Source organism: Pinus tabuliformis, chromosome 4_2 (genome assembly GCF_031772625.1).
Source record: "Pinus tabuliformis cultivar Carrire ecotype Pingquan chromosome 4_2, CPIR1, whole genome shotgun sequence".
NCBI lineage: Eukaryota > Viridiplantae > Streptophyta > Pinopsida > Pinales > Pinaceae > Pinus > Pinus tabuliformis.
The window spans coordinates 218,851,653-218,871,312 of NC_142304.1; positions in this window are offsets into that span (position 1 = coordinate 218,851,653).

Here is a 19,660-nt window from a genome sequence, read left to right on the forward strand (position 1 = left end):
CAGATGTGTTGGATAGAGATTAGTAGTTCATATTAAGACACAACCCTAGATCAAAACATATTTTTTAGAACAACAGTGTTATTATGCCAAGTGAGGAAGATAATCAAGGTGATGACAATTGAGAGTGGTATGTACTTGTGTTATTTCATCATATATTATTGTTGTATGTTTTTGTTTTCTTTATTTCACTAATTATATATATTTTTTATTTGCCTTATTGTCATTTTATAATATAATTGGTAAAATTCACAAACGATTTTACACGCTTTTTTGTAGTGGAAACACTTTTACACTTAAAACTAAGTATTTCCAATTGTGCACAATATCTATGATAATAAGAATTCAAGGTCACAACCCTTCTCAAATAGGAAAATGAGAACAAAATAGTGAATTTATAAATAATGTTAAATATTTAATCTTGATTTAGATACTTATTAGTCTATTAATCAGTTCACATGTTTTTTCTTCTTGTTTAGTTCAAAATCAATATAAATCATCATGTAGTGATAACTCTATGAGGACTTTAACAATGAAAAAATTGTGTATTAATATGTAAGATTAAATTCTTCATATGAGAGGTAAAGTCATGTTTACTATATTTAAATTACAATTCTTGCAACATTATGTAAACTAAAAGGAGGTCTTATGCATGTATAAAATGTTGATTACATCTTTTTATGGACCATAAGAAAAACAAATGGGCTTACATGGATGCATGAGAGATTTTATTTTTTTTCTTCATGGATAACGAAACAGTTTTGACTTTTCTTTTAAATGGTAATTATATTAAAATATGAATTAATAAATATTTTATGGCTAAGAATTAAATAATAAATAATGTGATGGTGATTAAGAGGCATTTATTTGACTTTCAAATAGACTTGGCAATGCATTTTTCTTTCCTATTTAGATTATATAAAATAAATATCTATTTTTAAGTATTTATAAGTAAATTATTTAAAGTAGACACATCTTTATAAGTTCAGCAATAATAAGTGATAAGGCTACATAATAAGGTGTTGTGGGTGATATATTATTAAAATCTATCCTAGCCAGAATGATCATTGAAGGCCAGGAGCCCAAGCCATATACACCATGTCATTGAAATATTATGTAAAATAAATATCTGTTATTATATATTTATAAGTAAATTATTTAAAGTAGACGTGTCTTTATCATTGTGAACATGATGTAATATTAGCTCGGAGAAATGTGAAAACATGAATTTTCTTGACTATCTTGTGATAAGTATATGGAAAAAATAATATTTTTTGAGTTGTTCATTAAGAAATAATCAAATGTATTATTTGTCAAAAGTTTAAATCTAATATAATATCATTTTTGTATTATTTAACTCATATTTGTTATTAAAAAGAGTTAAGTTTAAACCAGTGCAATAGAAAATAAAGAACCAAAATAACACCAAAATATTATATCTTTATTACTAGAAAAAAATCACTTGCCTCTTTAAGGGAGAACATCCAATAGAGTCAATCCCCAATACAAGTAACTTCACAAGCATTATTTTATAGTCCTTGATCCTCATCTTTAGATAGAGAAATTTCTAATTTAAATTGGTAAGGGTTGCTATAAATATTAAATTTAAATTACTTGAAAATCTCATAACTTCAGTAATAAATTAATTTTTTTTTAAAATAGAATTTTTTTAAATTATATTAAATCTAAATTAATTATAAAAAGTTATGACTTAAGTTCTTAAAATTTAACAATATATTGAATTTTATAAACCAATATTGAATTAGTTAAATTGTATTTGGAATAATTTATTATTATTAATTATTTTATATTAAAAATTGAATGAGTTACACATTTTCTACTTATTAAGAACTAATTAAATTATTTTACCTTTCATTATTTTTTCCTTGTGACTATTGAAATATTTTACTAATTAAGTTAGATTGAATATCAATGAACTATCTAAGCCATAGAAAAATATTTATCGTAATTTTACAATCATAGTTTTAACCATACTAAATTTTGTAATTTATAAAAATATCTTTGCATTTTGTAAAGTAAGTCGTTTTGCGTGCAATTTCATATATAAAAGTTTGATATAAGTTCACCAACACATAATCTATAATGACTATTATTTCATAAAAATAAACATCGTGATGATAACCATCTAACAAACATAAACATCATCTAAGATACACATTCGAATTCACTACCATCGTCTAATTATATACACCTCTAGTACATATAAACGTCATTAGCTAGCACACAAATCTAATAATCTAAGAGGGCATCATCATCATGATCACATCTAACTAAACACAAACATTGTAATATAACATCATCACCACACACATCCTCAAATTAATATAAATCTCATGTCAACTAATTGCTATCACATACACATATATCTGCAAGCACATTAAATGAACATATCTAACATGACCTAACAATATACACATCAACACCAATGTATATACAAACAAGTCAAATAAATAGATCAAGTCAAATAATTGCAATCAAATATTTGATACAACAAACATAGTAGTGCAATCTTGGTCAATAGTAGAAGAAGATGGATGGTCAACTACTGCCTCAACGTTTGTTCAACTCAGCTGAGGTGGAGGAGGAGGTGGTTGGTCTGCAGTAGAAGATGATGGATGGTCAACTACTGCCTCAACGCGGTTTGTTGAAATTTGAGGTGGAGGAGGTGATTGGTCTGCTCTGTCAAGAGAAACATGAGGCAAATCCTCTAGCTCTGGCATCTCATCATCAGGCGACTAACGAGGAGGTGTACTACCAGAAGGATCACCAACAACCTGACGACCATGATCCTATGGGGTGGTACTACCATAAGCATCATGATAACCACTCTCATCATCATAATCATGATCACTACTCTCATCATCATGATCATGATCAACACCCTCATCATCATCATTACCACCCTCATCTGATGTATCTGTCTTTGCATGCCATGCATCCCTCATTGCTACCAAAACCCAACTAGATCTGATGATATGATGCATAAGAGACATCATCTCGCACAATCAGTCCCTGTACATATCCACAAACTTAAGATTTGTGTTCATATCTCAAGTCCTCATGGGGCAGACTCCCTCATCAACCAAAACTCTAGCCAATCTGCCTTAGTTGTCCATCTGAAATTGCAGACTAGCCTCACAGCCCCGGACGACCACGCCCCCCTCAGGATGTGCCTCACCCTCTTGGACCTCGCCCATCTCCTCATCTGCTCCATCCGGTGGGGGAGGAGGCATGTCCCCATCGAATGTGTCGATGTCTACAAAATATATAGTACACAACAATAATTAGACAATTTCATTAAACAATTTAATAAAACAAGTTAAAGAACGTGCTAAAATAAATTTTATTCTAATTAATTAAAATAATAAAATGAAACTAGATTAATTTAAAGAAAATACTAATATTACCTCTATCATCTGGAGGCTCAGCCGTTGTGAAGAGGATGTTGGGACATTGTCTCCAATCAATCCTTCGTACGAAAATGCCAACGTGACAAACGCATGGTGATCCTCACTAGCCAGTAATGTCAGTGCCTCGGCGGAAATCCTTATCGGATACTCCAAAAGGCCCCTCTTGGGCATCATCTTCCCCCACATGTGCATATGGACCTCAATTATCGACCTAGGAGGGTGATAGTCAAATGTAGGCCTCGTATCTGGAAACCTCTCAAAATATAAACAAAAAGGAACTGAAGTGAAAGGAAAGGTTGCCCTCCCATGTCTCAGTGCACGACATCTATCTAAAGCCATACAAAAATACCTCAAAAAAATGGCAAACCATCTGATACAATGTGGCACCTGAATCAAAGAATCGACATAATACAAAAGAGGGAAACTAATGTGTTTCCCATCACTACTAAAGTGTGCAATGGTGGTGACTAATAATGAGAGGCACCTAACCTCCTCTGCAGCAAAAGAAGAAATATGTAGTTGTCAACCATGCACCTGAAACTATGTTGGATGTACTACATGATGCCCTACATATCTCTAAGTGCAGGCAAGCTGAGTCTCATCTGTAACCCCATGGGGGACATCAGGGAACTAGGGAAAATCCTCCCCTCTCCTGGACAGGTTGGTTTTAGGACCTTATAATACTAGTGTATTCCGCTATTATTATTTCCATTGTATCCCTTATTGTTATTTTTGTGCCCATGTTATCCCTATATTGTTATTATTGTCCATAGAAGCCCACTATTGTTATTATTGTCCATAGAAGCCCACTATTGTTATTGTTGTGCCCTCACATTATTATTGTTATGTCGGCTCTGATTATATTGTGACCCCTTAGACTCCTATATATAGAAAGTGTTTTGTCATTTGAATCATCAAAGAATTATTCATTTTTGTAATGTAAAAGAGGTTCCCCCTTGAAGAGGCTAATTTTTAAGTCATTGATCTATCTTTTCTTCTATTTTGTGAGCTGGTTGCATAACATTTGGTATCAAAGGTTTGGATTCTAGGGTTTTGCTACTTCAAATAGGACATCATGGAATTTTCACTATAACTTTCTTTCCACGAAGCTTCAGAAGCCGAAAAAAAACCCTTTTGGAATTAACTCGTGATGAATGTCGTGACCGAATTTCAGAACTTTTCGCACTATGTTTTCGTAGATACAAGCTGAGGTAATTAGGGTTTTTGCAGGCTTCAAAATTTCATCTCAAACAGGTGACCTTGGGAAAATCGTCATAACTTTCTCTCTAAGTATCAGATTTGAATTTCGTAAGAATTAAAAGAAAGAGAACAGAATGTAGTTTGTTGGGGATCATTTTCAAGGCCAAAGGTCAAAACACTGACACATGGCACTTCGTACAAGTTCACTCTATTGAACTAGTCTATAATCAGGTCATCGTGGGAGACTGGCATAACTCTTTCTTGGAGAATCCAATCATAATCAGACTTGTGCAGTTGGAAAGAAGACTTAGAGGGCTTCCACAAGATGCAATTTCATACCTTGGAGGTCCACAATTATGGAGATACATCATATTCAATATCGAGATCCTACAAAGTGAAAAAACAAAGGTGTGTAATTTTTTTAAATTTGCATAAGTTTTGTTTAAGAAAGTAGTTTGAAGTGATTCAAAGGGAATTGTGAAGCATAATTATCATTAATTGATGACCCAAAGAAAGAAAATGGAAAAACGTAGTAAGCAACCTGAAATATCTACTATGACACATGAAGAAGAGAAAGAAATGCAAGATCATATATCAAAATTACAAGACCAAGTGCAACAAGTTTTGCTCTCACAAAAAGTAACTAAAGCTAAGATGGATGGTTTAAAGAATGGAATGGAAGCGAAGACGGATGGCATGGATGCTAATATAGATGGCATGGAAGTTAAGATTGATGGAATGGACTCTAAGATAGATGGCATGGAAGCAAATCTTTAAGGCAACATGGAAGATTTGAAGGTAGATTTGACAAAGTTGCTACAAGAAATGTTTCTTAATGGTGAAAGGGTAGTAAAGGAAACTCATGATGAGAACAAAATAAATGTTAATCATGATTTCATAGACTCTAAAGTTGGATCTAAGACCCACCACATTCCAAAGATCGATATCAGGAAGTTTGGTGGCAAAGATCCCGTAACATGGATACTACAGATGGAGAAATATTTCGATCTCCATAATGTGAAAAAAACACAAAAGGTACGCATTGCAACTTCATATTTGGAACCCAATCAGTTTGTATGGTATTGATGGCTTTTCTCTCGTAAAAAAATTGTCACTTGATCAATTTTTATGGAGGAAATGATAGCCCATTATGAGGATACGAAGAGCAACACCTTTAATCAATTTATGAATCTCAAACAAAAGGGTCCAATGGTGGAGCACATTGAGGACTTCCAAAAATTGAATATAAGGGTAAATTATATTACAGAGGAGAATAGGATTGATGTGTTCATAGGGACTTTAATGGATAACATCCAACATGAAGTTCGCCTTTGGGAACCTGATTCATTAGAGAACGCATTTAGGTTGGCAAGAAAAATTATGGCCACAAGGAAGCCTACCACTCACAACTATAAAGATGGAAGTGTTGTTTCCCCTACCCTTCCACAACCTACAAGGTTGACACCACAACAATTGGAAGAAAAAAGAGAAAAAGGGCTTTGTTATAGTTGTGATAGCAAATACACTAAAGGTCATAAATGTGCTAAGAAGAAACTATTTTACATAGATTGTGAAGAGGAGGAATAAAAGGAACAAGAAATGTCAAAAGAAGAGGATATTCACCAGGAACCAACCCTAGAGAAAAAAACGAAATTAATCCGACCATATATTGTAATGCATTTCCAGGAATTACCACTCCTAAAGCTCTCAAGATAGAAGGACATATCAAGAAAAAAAATTAATAGTGTTGATTGATTCGGGTAGTACCCATAATTTTATTCATTGTAAGATAGCTAAGGAATTGAATTTCTTCCTATATCCAGCACCAGAGTGTCAAGTGATGGTTGCAATGGAGGGACCATAAATATCTTTGGAAAGTGCCATAATATCAATATATCTATGGGAGAATATTTATTGAATAGTCTAATACTTTCCATTCCAATTGGTGGTGTTGATGTTGTACTAGGAGTCCAATGGCTACAATCTTTGGATACAATAGCTTTTAATTTTCAAGAACTTTTCTTGAAATTGTTTTGGAAAGGAAAGGAAGTGGAATTAAGGGGTATCACAGGGAAATCGGGAAAGATAATCAGCTCTAAAAACATGACAAAGCTTCTAAAGAAAGAACAACGGGGCATAATTGCACAATTATGTTCACTAGAGGTCCCCACATCGAAATCATCTATTTCTCCAGATCTCCAAAAGCTCTTGGATAATCATTCCAAGGTATTTGAGACTCCCAAATGCCTCCCACCTATTCGTGATAATAACCATGCTATTCATTTTATTGCAGGAAGTGTTCCTCCAAACATCAGGCCTTACAGATATCCCTATGCCCAAAAGAGTGAAATTGAACGTATGGTTGCAGAAATGTTAGAGGCTAGTATAACTCAACCTAGTCAAATTTATTTATCTGCTCCAGTAGTATTGGTGCACAAGAAGGATGGATCTTGGTGCATGTGTCCGGATTATAGGGAGCTCAACAAGCTCACTATTAAAGATAAATTTCCCATTCCTGTCATTGATGAATTATTGGATGAATTACATGGAGCAATTTACTTCACCAAGTTAGATCTTCGTTCATGATATCATCAAATCAGAATGAAGACTGAAGACATTCTAAAAACAACATTTAGAACTCATGAGGGTCATTATGAATTCTTTGTCATGCCTTTTGTCCTTACCAATGCACCTTCTACATCTCAAGGTTTGATGAATTCCATTTTCAAACCCTTCCTTCGAAAATTTGTGTTAGTATTTTTTGATGATATACTATTATACGACAAGTCTTGTAAGGATCATGTTCAACATGTTGACAGGGTGCTCAAACTATTGGAGGAGAAACAATTATATGCAAAAACTTCCAAATGTTTCTTTGGAGTACAGGAGTTGGAATATCTGGGTCATATTGTATCTCATGAAGGTGTTAAGGTAGACCCTAACAAAATTAAATTCGTTAAGGAATGGAAAATTCCCACATCCATAAAGCATCTGTGAGGATTTCTCGGGTTGACAAGGTATTATCGCAAGTTTGTGAAGAATTATGGGAGAATAGCAGCCCCTCTAACAACATTACTGAAGAAAGATGCATTTTCTTGGACTCCGGAAGCAATGAAGGCCTTTGAACATCTTAAAGAGGAAATGTTCCAAGCACCAGTATTAGCTACGCCGGACTTCACAAAAACCTTTATTTTGGAATGTGATGCCTCAGGAAATGGAATTGGTGTTGTTTTATTTCAAGAAGGAAGACCCATTGCTTTTGAAAGTTGTCCAATCAAAGGAAATTATTTACACAAAGATATTTAGGAGAAGGAAATGTTGGAAATACTACATGCACTTAAGAAATGGCGACCTTACCTAGTGGGAAGACACTTCAAGGTAAAAACAGATCATGATAGTCTTAAATACTTTTTAGAACAAATATTATCTTCAGAAGAGCAACAAAAGTGGGTCACTAAGATGTTGGTTTATGACTTTGAAATCATCTACAAAAAAGGGAAGCAAAATGTTGTTGCATATGCACTCTCAAAAAAGGATGAGGATGTGGAAGCATTGCTTTGTGCCATTTCTATTATCCAACCAGATTGGATAAACGAAGCAAGGGATGAATGGAAGAATGACGAAGAAGTGTGGGCACTCATTCAAAAGTTGCAACAAGATCCCAATACATCTGTCACATTTAGCTGGAAAAATGATTCGTTTTGGTACAAATATCTCTTATACCTCTGTAAGAATTCTCAACTCAAACAAAAGATTATTTTGGAATTGCACACCTCTGCGTTAGGAGGGCACTCAAAAAATTTTAAAACATACCACAGTGTTAAGAAGGATTTTTTTTGGGATGGCCTTAAATCTTATATTCAAACATTTGTGGCGGAATGTTTGGTTTACCAACAAAATAAAGTTGAGACAATTAAGACCCCAGGTCTGTTACAGCCTTTATCCATTGCAAGTCAACGTTGGGAGGAGGTTTCAATGGATTTTATCATAGATATACCAAAGTCTGAAGGAAAGAGTTTCATCATGGTGGTAGTTGATAGACTTACCAAGTATGCACACTTTTGTTCATTATCTCATCCATTTAAATCCAGTACAATTTCTACTGCATTTATGGAAACAATACAAAGCTACATGGAAACCCAAATATTATTGTAAGTGACAGAGATCCCATTTTCACTAGAAGTTTTTGGACGGCATTATTTTGTTATCTGGGTAGTCAGTTAGCCCATAGATCATCTTATCGTCCTCAATCTAATGGGCAAACTGAGATAGTGAACAAATGTTTGGAAGGATAGCTTAGTTGCTTTGTATCTGGTAAATAGACACAATGGGTCAAGTGGTTGCCTCTGGCTTGATGGTCATATAACACTTCCTTCCATACTGCAGCAAAAATGACCCCATTTATGGCACTTTATGGATATCATCCACCATCCATCACATGATCTTTAAGAGAAAATTCTAAGGTCCAAGTAGTGGAAGATCACATCAAGCATCAACAACAAGTTCTTCAACTCTTAAAGGATAACCTCACTTTGGCGCAACATAGAATGAAACAATAAGCAGATCAACATCGCAGTGAACTAATTTTTTATGTAGGTGACTGGGTATTTCTACAACTACAACCATACAAACAAATGTCCCTCAAGAAAGCTAATAAGGATAATAAATTATCACCAAATTATTATGGTCCGTACAAGGTGTTGCAAAATATTGGTATTATGGCATACAAATTGGAGCTTCCTGCATCTTCCCGAGTGCACATAGTTTTCCATGTTTCATTCTTAAAGAAGGTTATAGGTGACAAGCTCCTAGTTCAAACAATATTGCCAGAACTTGACGAGGAAGGAAAATCATATTAGAACCTGAAGCACTCACGAAAATAAGAACTCAATAGCTACGAAATCGACCAATTTTAGAGTATCTCATCAAGTGGAAGAACTTACCCATTGAAGATTCCACATGGGAGGATGAGAATTTTATACATAAGAATCCAGAACTACTCAAATGTTGAGGACAACACTTTTTTGAAGGAAATGGGCATGTTAAGTCCCTATAATACTAGTGTATTCCCCCATTATTATTGTCATTGTAGCCCTTATTGTTATTTTTGTGCTCATGTTGTCCCCATATTGTTATTATTGTGCCCCATAGAAAGCCCACTATTGTTATTGTTGTGCCCTCACATTATTATTGTTATGTCGGCTCTGATTATATTGTGACCCCTTAGACTCCTATATATAGAAACGAGTTTTTGTCATTTGAATCATTAAAGAATTATTCATTTGTGTAATGTAAAGGAGGTTGCCCCCTCGAAGAGGCTAATTTTGAAGTAATTGATCTATATTTTCTTCTATTTTGTAAGTTGGTTGCATAACATCTAGTGATAAAGTATATGTCCTCCTCACAGGGTCTATACCACGCCCCAAGACCGACATGGAAAGCTTGCTCCTGGGCGCTCCATCGGCGGATCAAATGCGCCAATAAGATAGAGTGCGCTTTCAGGGATGTATCCTCCTCTTAACACTTGAGGAGGCCTACATTCGTTAAGAGCACTCGGGTTGTTGTAGTAATAGGGTGAGGGTATAAATCCCTCTCTCTCTATCTGGCCTCGTATGTTCGGAACATATTGTATGGGTCTGCCTGCTACTCTTGCTCCTATTCTTGCTCCCTCTGTTGACATCTCTACTACATGATTGACATACAAAATACATCAGCCTCATACATAAAATACAATTTTTTTTATTAAATAAAACATGTATTTATAAATATGGAAACATAACTTTCAATTAAAAACAAATATAAAAAAAATCATCGGTGCGCTCAAAACACAGTCATGCACTAGTTCCGGTGCACTATCAAACCTAATTGCACCGATCTTGGTGCGCACATAAGTATGATGCATCGTTGTTGGTTCAAAAATTTAAATTTTCATTGTGGTGTGTCAGACTTATGCACCGGTGCGAACATATAACCTTTTCGCACCGATATAGAATGTTCAGGTTATCAAACACACCAAACTATAGCTAACATACAATTTATCGTTTTCCTGGTGCATTTTCATTTAAGAATCACACCGCAAAAATCACAGTGCGTTATGTTCATGCACCGAAATGTGGTGCACCATATAAATTGACAGGCTGCATCGCTATAGGTGTGAGCCAAACATATCGAGTGCACCGCGCAAGGAAAAAAATCTTTCAAAAACAATGGAAAATTTAAGTTGATTTGCAATTATAATCCACTAAAAAATTAAATTAGAGAGAAACATAGATATTACCTAGACATTTTCTCATCAGGGAGGCATTGTTGACACATAATAGAGAAAAAAAAATTACCACGGTTTGAAAAAATTGGAAAGTGAGGCAGTAAGCATGGTACAGAAGGATGGTGAGCAAGAGAAGCATCGATGTCAGGGCGCTTGCATGACAAGAGTGGCACCGGTGCTTCAAATCTCTCCAGCATTTTAGATGGTAAAAATAAAATTTACAGTTGGGAGGTTTCTTTTTATTTAACCCTCCTCTACTGCATTACTCTAGCCACACAAGTGTGGAATAGATCCAAGAGCACCACATTTTTTTAAGATTAAAAAATCTATCGTGGTGTTTTTTTTAAGAAGCCCTGGGGCGTTCTAATACATGTATTGCACAGGTGCTTTGTTTCAATACAGCATCACTCTATTTTTAAAAATTAAAAATTACCTAGTGGTGCTCTTTAGAAGATGCCCCGAGGCGTCTTAATACATTTACCGCATGGGTGCATCGTTGGAAAATAGCACCACATTTTTCTGAAATTTAAAAATTATAGTGGTACCCCTTCGTGGTATGCATCGAAGTGAATTACTACATGAAGGGCACTGGTGCTATCGATTATTAAAGCACCAGTGCGGTGTGTTATTTAGAGCGTCGTGTTTTTTTTTTTTTTTTTAAGAAAAAAAATAAATTTTCCACGGTGCACCATGTTCTATGCAACACCGATGCTTGTATGGATAGTAAAGCACTGGTGCATTTGTAGATTGTAGACGCACCATCCAAAAAAAAAATTCTAAAACATCGCCCACCCACCTCTGCTATTGACATCCACTACAAATGGATTTTTGGGCTATTTTTATAGGGCCTTCCACAAAAATCTACACTAGAAAGTATTTTCCTTGTAGTGGAGACATTGCCTCCTATGTTGTCCCTTGTCTAAAATAGATGGGCCAGATGCTAGCCATAAGGTGTGGATGCACTTCTTGTTTCACTCTAGGCCGTTAAGTTAGTTCTTAGGCTAGGGGGTGGGGGGTAGGAAATATTCCTTGCCTATCACTCAAGTATAACCTACTTAATCACAAAGATTTCATTTTATCGCAAAGAAAATGGTGCATTGGGTCAATATTTATAGTGGAATTCAAATGTGAATAAGGAGTTGGGATTTAGTTTTGGAGGAAATTCAAAGGGGGCCAACCAACACGGTGGTTTTGACGGGATTTCAACCATAGGGATGATATTCTAAACCTTGGGCACTACGTTCTAGTTAATGTATGCAAATAAATTAGAGAAAACAAATTTAGGCCTAGGAAGACACATAATTACTTTACTAACACATATTTATCAAACATAAAACTAATAGGTAAGGAACAACATAGATCCATTAGCTTATTCAACATTTTATAAGATATAATATGAAGAAAAGAGATACATCATAACTTGTTGAATTAGATATCAACCAATGACTACAACCTCCTGATTTCATAATGAATCCAATAGTTTGTTCAATAAATAGAAGTTTCAAGGTTAGGGACTATAAAAGTCTCATATCTAAAAAAAACTAATTTATTATTTAGAAAATACATGAGGGGTTAGGATTACAAAGAAAATTATCCTATGATTTTTGTTCTCTTCTACTGAGACTGCTAAACAGGGAATGCTTACAATTAGAGTGAGAATGAAGGATATGAGAAGTGGAAGGAAGAGAAAGCCATATGTTGTTGCAAAAATGTGGTATTCCGAGAATACCTTTGATCTTTGATGAATTCGGTATCTATGTTCTCCCACTTTAACGACATAAATTAAACTCTCAAAGTGAATAAACTCCTTTGCAAAAGCATCAAGTCTTGATATTTATATGTTTTTGGCGAAATCAAACCTGATATTTGTTTCTAAAGATGATTTTAGCCAACTAATTTTACTTTGCTATTTGATTTAGTGGGTCATTTAATTGAAATTTCAATTGACTTGTTCTTAGACCCTACTCTTTCTTAATCCTATGAAATCTAGAGCACACATGTGAACTCCCCTTGACAAGTGATTAAGTTACATATGTAGACATCCCCATCCAAGTTACCTCTTCCCATCGGGCTACTTATCCCTCTATAGTATGAATATTAATGTGCCCATGTAATTGAAAGCCTATGAATATGTTCAAATTCCAAAATTAGCTTGGAGAAATATTTTGAATAGTGTACAAGGGGCCTAGTTGTAACAACCTCGGGTTAAAATTATATGTAAATAAATGATGTATGGACATTATGAAAGAAAAAATAAAACCAAGGTCATGGGACATGTATTCCAAGTTGAATGAGGGGGAAAACATAACATTGGGATCCACTTGTGGTTAATTATTTATTAGCTATGAAAATTGGTGTTGGCAAGAGGCAAAAGGTAATAAATGGCAAATTATTTATTACACGCTAGCAAGGACATGTGGAAAGGATGCAAAATAAATACAGGAAAATGAAATAAATTCCACTTCAGCACATGGGGAAGAGGAAGAGACAAGAAAAGGATAAAAATAGTAAAAAAATATGCATGCAAGGGAAAAGGAGGAAAAAGGAAAAGAAAATTGAGAGGAGAGTTTGGAATTCTGTTTTGGGGAAAAGGCAAGACAGAACACTACAACAAGAGAGAAAAAGAGCACTTTGACATAAGAAAGAGACAAGAAAGGAAAGCAAGGAGCATAAGATGAATTCTTGTGGTAGCCAAGAAAAATATTTGGACAATAGCAAGAAAAGGTAGAAAAGAACAGAGGAAAGAGAAGCCAACAGGAGGATATTTGCAGGTAACAGTTTGCATGTTGTTTATCTTGTTGGCATTTGAATGCATGGTTCATGCATTGGTTTATTGGTCATGTTTCTTGTCATTGGCATGGGATTTTCCTGGATTGATAGTGATCTACAACCTTGCCATATTGCCATTTCCTGGATAACCATGATGTAGTGGGTTCCTTATTTAGTTGAGATATGGATTACCAATAGATTTTGGATCCTGGTTTAGGTGGTCTCAAGAAAATCCCAAGGGTTGAGATTGGAGATGGTTTTCTCCGAGAATCTCTTGACATGTGGGTGGAGACAGGAAAATTCCTGTGGGTATGGTGAAGAAATTCTTAGGCATCCAAGCTTGTATTGTTTTGGTGATTTATGGATTGGTTTAGGTGAAATCATTGTGGCTTAAGGGAGAAGGTGGTTTTCCTCTAGATTCCTTGTTTGGTTATGTTTTGGTTTATCCCATGTGATCCCACATTCAGGCTTGGAATATGGCATGGGGATGACTGGGTTAGAAGAAATAATTGGTTCAGTCCCAATCTATGGTCGAGTGATACGTGGAAATCCCTAACTTGGTTGGTGTTATGCATATGTTAATATGTGTTATTCTTTAATGATATTAATAAGCACAAGTTATGTTTTAACGTGTGATTATGTGACTGGTTTTTCATGACATTAGTCTGGTTAAATGTTGGTTACATGCATGGTATATTTCCTATTATATTATGTGCTCTTGTTATTAATATTTCTCGTGGTTGATAGACTCTTAAATGTTTTATATGGATGCATGAGATAATCTATGATGTTGCAGCTAGTAGGAGAGGGAAACAACCCCTCTTGATGGTCCTCTAATGAAACTAATTAAACAATGAACATATCATGTATTCAAACCTACAGGTATCTTGGTCACAACATGTTTGTAAATATGAATGACTTGTATCATATGAGCCTTACAAAGAACAGAGCTTGGAAACAAAGCATGAGGACTCAGGAACCTTTTTTACAAAGTTCTGGGAAAGTCTTGGTAGTTGGATTATAGGTTAGCCTTAAAAAAATCCTAGAATAAGTTTGTGGTTGCATTGTCTTAATGGGGAATTTTTTTCCACAATCGCATGGAGGATGTGTTGTGCATGTGATTGGATCCTTCTGACCACACTAACTGGCCTTTATGCATGTGATTGGGTTGTAAGTTAGGTCAGAGTGTGGTTCTAGCTTAAGCAAAAGGTCACTAGTGGAATTGGTCTGACATTTGTGTGATCATGTGTCTTTGAGTGTTGCAGTAAGTTTGAAAAGTTGACCCCGTTTCCATAACTAAATCATGGAATTTGGGTTATGCATATTAACTCTCAGCTCATGTCTACCCTAGTAAGTGGCTGAATGTGGGGTGGGTTGTTACACTAGTGGAGGCATGAGGCTCGATCTGGGAATTGGTTAGTTTGAATAACACACAAGGATCCCAATGAATTCATTGGGAAAAATTTGTAAATAGGTTTCCTTAAAAACTTAAGAAGTGGGCTAAGGATCCAATCTAGGAATCAACCTTCACAAACACCTCAAATGACATGCAAAGAATCTCTAAATATTCACTACTGATGTGGAGATTCTATATTGACATGGAGATTCTTGTTTGTTTATTTTTTTCACATACAACCACCTATCTCTTTCAAAATCCACATGGAAAATTATGACATTTTTCACATAGAGATATCTATCCATATGTCTCCTATTGATTTTGCCACGTGTCTCATCACAGTACGTAAATTCAACTTGCCATTGACAAAAAAAGGTTTTAACGATGAAATTAGGTCAGGTGAACATTAATTAATTGAGTAAAGAGCTCTATGGGGTCATTTTTCATAGTTACGGAGTTATTTGCTTCAAAAAATTAGTGAGTAAGCGAGGGACCTATTAGGGGAATTGAGCTTTATCTTGGAATTTACCTTCACAAAAATATTGAACCTTATGCAAAATATTTCTTGAAGACCCCATGACAACAAGGAGATTCTTCATTGATGATAAGAATCTTGTCCACATGTCACCTTCCCATTAGACCACCTATCTCTCTCAAGCTCCACATGGCAGGTTATGATGTTGTTTTTGTGGAGATCGCAGTCCTCATGCCTTCTCTTGGTTTACAACTTCTCTTGCCATATTATGAAAAAATTTCCTTTCCTTTGAAGAAAAAACCTTTGTTTGTACTATGAAATTGCATTAGGTGAACACTAAGTAAGAGAGCAAAGGTCTCAATTTGGAAATTATCCCTAATATAGAAACTATCCATGGCAATCACTGAATAAGCATAAGGGGACTTGTTCAAAATGATCTAGATTGGATCACTATATAATTTTCCATCCATATTAATGCTTTCAAAGTGGAAAAATTGAGGGAATTAACTTACAAGAGAAATTTTAGTGATGTGACCTAGTTTAGAGAATTGAGGTATGAAACCTTTTGGGGAAGCTTGAGGCCTTAAATGATGTTTTTTTAGGGGAAAATGTTGTTGCTTGAGCATACAGTCTAGGAAAAAACGTCAATCTAAATTTGCATGCAATTGTTATGCCTCCTAGAACTTATCATTATTAACCACCATAATTTGAGAGGATGTCATGTCAACCCCTATTAATTATGCAAAAGGGGATAGCCATGTGGAGAATATGAAGAATACTCTATAAGGGTTGAGTTGTAACCCATGTTGAGGGTTGAATGAGTCAAATTTAACTCCTAGTTTCCTATTAGGTTGTGTTGTAACCAAACCACAAGGAGAAAATGGGGTTCCATTCTATTAGAGTGCATTTTGTTCCAAAGTAGAGCAGAGTAACTAAGAGTGAATAAAGGGAGAGAGTGAAATAGAGGGGGCTTGTGTTCTATAGTAGCCCATGGGCCACAAGTCTCACATAACTCCATAGAGAGTTCCTTCTCCTTTGTATTTACATCATTTCCATTCAAACATAAAAGAGCATAGCAACCTCACCTTCTAGCTGTGTCTTCTCCCAAAAGGGTTTCCCGAATGATATGTTGGTGTACATTGTGATTAGTGTGAATTTGTATCTCATTTTTCTCTATTTTTTTCATTTCATATTTTGCATGCATAAGCAAAAAAATAATAATTAATAAATCTAGAAATCTAAGGAAAATTAACCCTCATAGCACATATTTTAGATTTCGGTCTATTTTTATCATATATGTTGTGACAAACTATATGTGGGAATATCCATAACAGTTTATGGATCACAAAGATTAAGATAATTTTGGCCAGATGTGAAGGATCCTTTGTGAAGGAAAGACTTGGTTTTGAATGTAATGGATTAGAAAGGTGATTGTAGGCTCATCAAGGTGATAACAATAAGTATATGCACCACCTATAGGAGGTCATTTTATAACTTTCCCTACATTTACATGAGCTATAAGAGCTTGTGATCGATGTGGATGATCATCTCCTTTTCCAATATGTAATGTTTCCATTAACAATAAGCCTGCATAATGTAGTACTTCTCCTTATCATAGCTGGATGCATATGAATTTATTCAAAAGAGTGTTCCATAATGATAGGCTATTAGATGTACATTTTGAGAGAGGATTGCATCCATCACATAATCTAAATCATTTGTCTCAATCTTGAAAGGTTGATACAGGTTTGGTACAATGACTACCAGTGCCAAACAAAGGTAACAGTGTAGATATTAAAATTATTTCTATTATGACTCAACCCAAATTAAATTGGCTTTGGCCCCACCCTTTTTCATATGACTTATTGGCCAAGTGATATGAGAGAGACCCAAGAAAAACTTGTCATAGAAATTGGAGAGGCCTAACAAATCATGGAGCTTTATCAAGTTGTTAGGGTATCACTAATGACTTGGATCTTGGTTGGATCCAAGTGCACACCATGTTCATCCATTATTAAGAAATTCTCTACATAGAAAATTTTCTCCACATTGGCATACACCTTGTGCTACCACAAGGTCCTTAAGTTTTGTTGAAGATGTTGCAAATGTTCTAGTCAAATTTTGCTTAAGATGAAAATTGCATAAAAATATACAACCATTAAATAATTCATGAACAACTACTAGATATCATCCGTCATCATCATGAACATTTTCAGGGATTAACCAATCCACAAGGAATGACTAAACACTCAATGAGACCCTTTTTAGACTTGAAGGAAATTTTCCAAACATCAATTTTCTCAAATGATACGTCTTGGTAGTATGGCTTGAGATTCATCTAACTAAAAGGCTTGTTATGTGGGGCATGTGTTATATTCTTCGCACGATTGATATGCACCACAAACAATATGGGGGTCTAAGGAGGGCATGCAGGGGGGTGGGTGCCCCCCTGCATGAGGTTGGGGGAAATGCCCCCCCACCCAAAAAAAAAATGGGTAGTTTTTTGCATCCATTTTTTGTGGTTTTCGGTCCACGATTTTGCTAAAAGCGGTTTTGTGGCACGTAGTGGTTTTTCCCGTGATTTTTTCGTTACAGTTAAAGAACTATGGTTGGATTGGCAGTTCACGTATGTTGGGGATATATATTGTATTGTAATATTGTACAAAAAATATAATGGAAAGAAAAAATATTCCTAGTTTTCCCAGGTTTGGGTTTCTAGAATAAAATACCTGTGTAAATTTGTGTGTTTACAATTGTATCTTTTCTATTTTATTAAGAATTTGTTTGTAGCGATTAATTGTACAGGGTTAAAAATTACATGGTACCCTTGAGCTAATCAAGAAGATCATCATTTTTGGGGTTTGGATGCCTTCTCTACACCAACATAATTGGGTTCTTGCAAGGGGAGACGTTTATTTAATGTGGCCCTTTTAGATGAGCTCTTAAATGTAACATTTGATTTCCTCATTCTCCATAAGAGAGCATTTATATTTTTTTCCATTAGGTAAATAATCATTAGGTTTTAAATCAATTGAATGTTTGACCTAGGAATGTAGATAAACCCTAGTAAGTAAAATTAAGATATCTCTATACTCTTCCACTATATTGTCTACCTACTTTTTTGTGTAGAGAGACTCCATTCAAAGGTCATGATGGTTGTAGTGACATTTTGTTTTACTTCTAACTAAATTATGAAGAGGATAAATCTCCTATTTTAAGAGATTGCCTTCTTATGTTACTTTTCTTAGACCAAAGAAATTATGGAAGTCAAAACTACCTCTAGTACAATATAAAGTTGGCCTCCCAAAGTAAAAATGACACTACATGCGCTAGATTCATAAACAACATGAAATTTTTCACATTTAGGGTTGTCCTAAAAGAACATCACAAACTTCAAGGAGAAAAGCATCAAACAATACCTAATATTTGATGGTTGTGATGTCTTATGGTAGACAACATTACCAATTGATGCATATGTCTCATCCTTGGCTCAACCAATGATGGTGCATGGTTGTGAGTGTGGTTGTTATATAAACAAAAATAATAATAATATGTAAAGTTGAAATGGGTTTCATCAAATGCCAGGGTTTGTAAATCAACAATGATAAAACCAATTAATGATCTCAAAAATAATAAATTTAAATATAATAATAAAGAATAATAAGAATAAGAATAAGAATAAGTCATGACTAAAATGTCATAAATCTTCATTTAAAGGCACCTTAGTCCATATTTATAGTTAAGTCCTTATAAGTGTGTCTAGTCTAATCAATTCAATCGTTATTAAACATATAATTTTATACACATCATGTTAATTATTTCAACAATTATTGTTTGTTACATTGGTATCAGAGTTAAACGGTCCAACCACACTTGCAATCGCTATTGCACTTTCAATTCATATGATCCACATAGTACTTTAATTTAAATTTTAGAAAGAAAAAAATCAGAAAAATTCAAAGAGAATAGCAAGAATTTGACTCAATGAAAATTGAACCAAAAAATATTCATCTCGTAATGAGAAAAATGAATCAAGGATTGAGAAAATGAGATAGAGTCCAAACAAAATTACAAAAAGCTCAAAGAAAATTTTATAAAAACTAGGAAGAGTTAAGAGAAGAGATTAA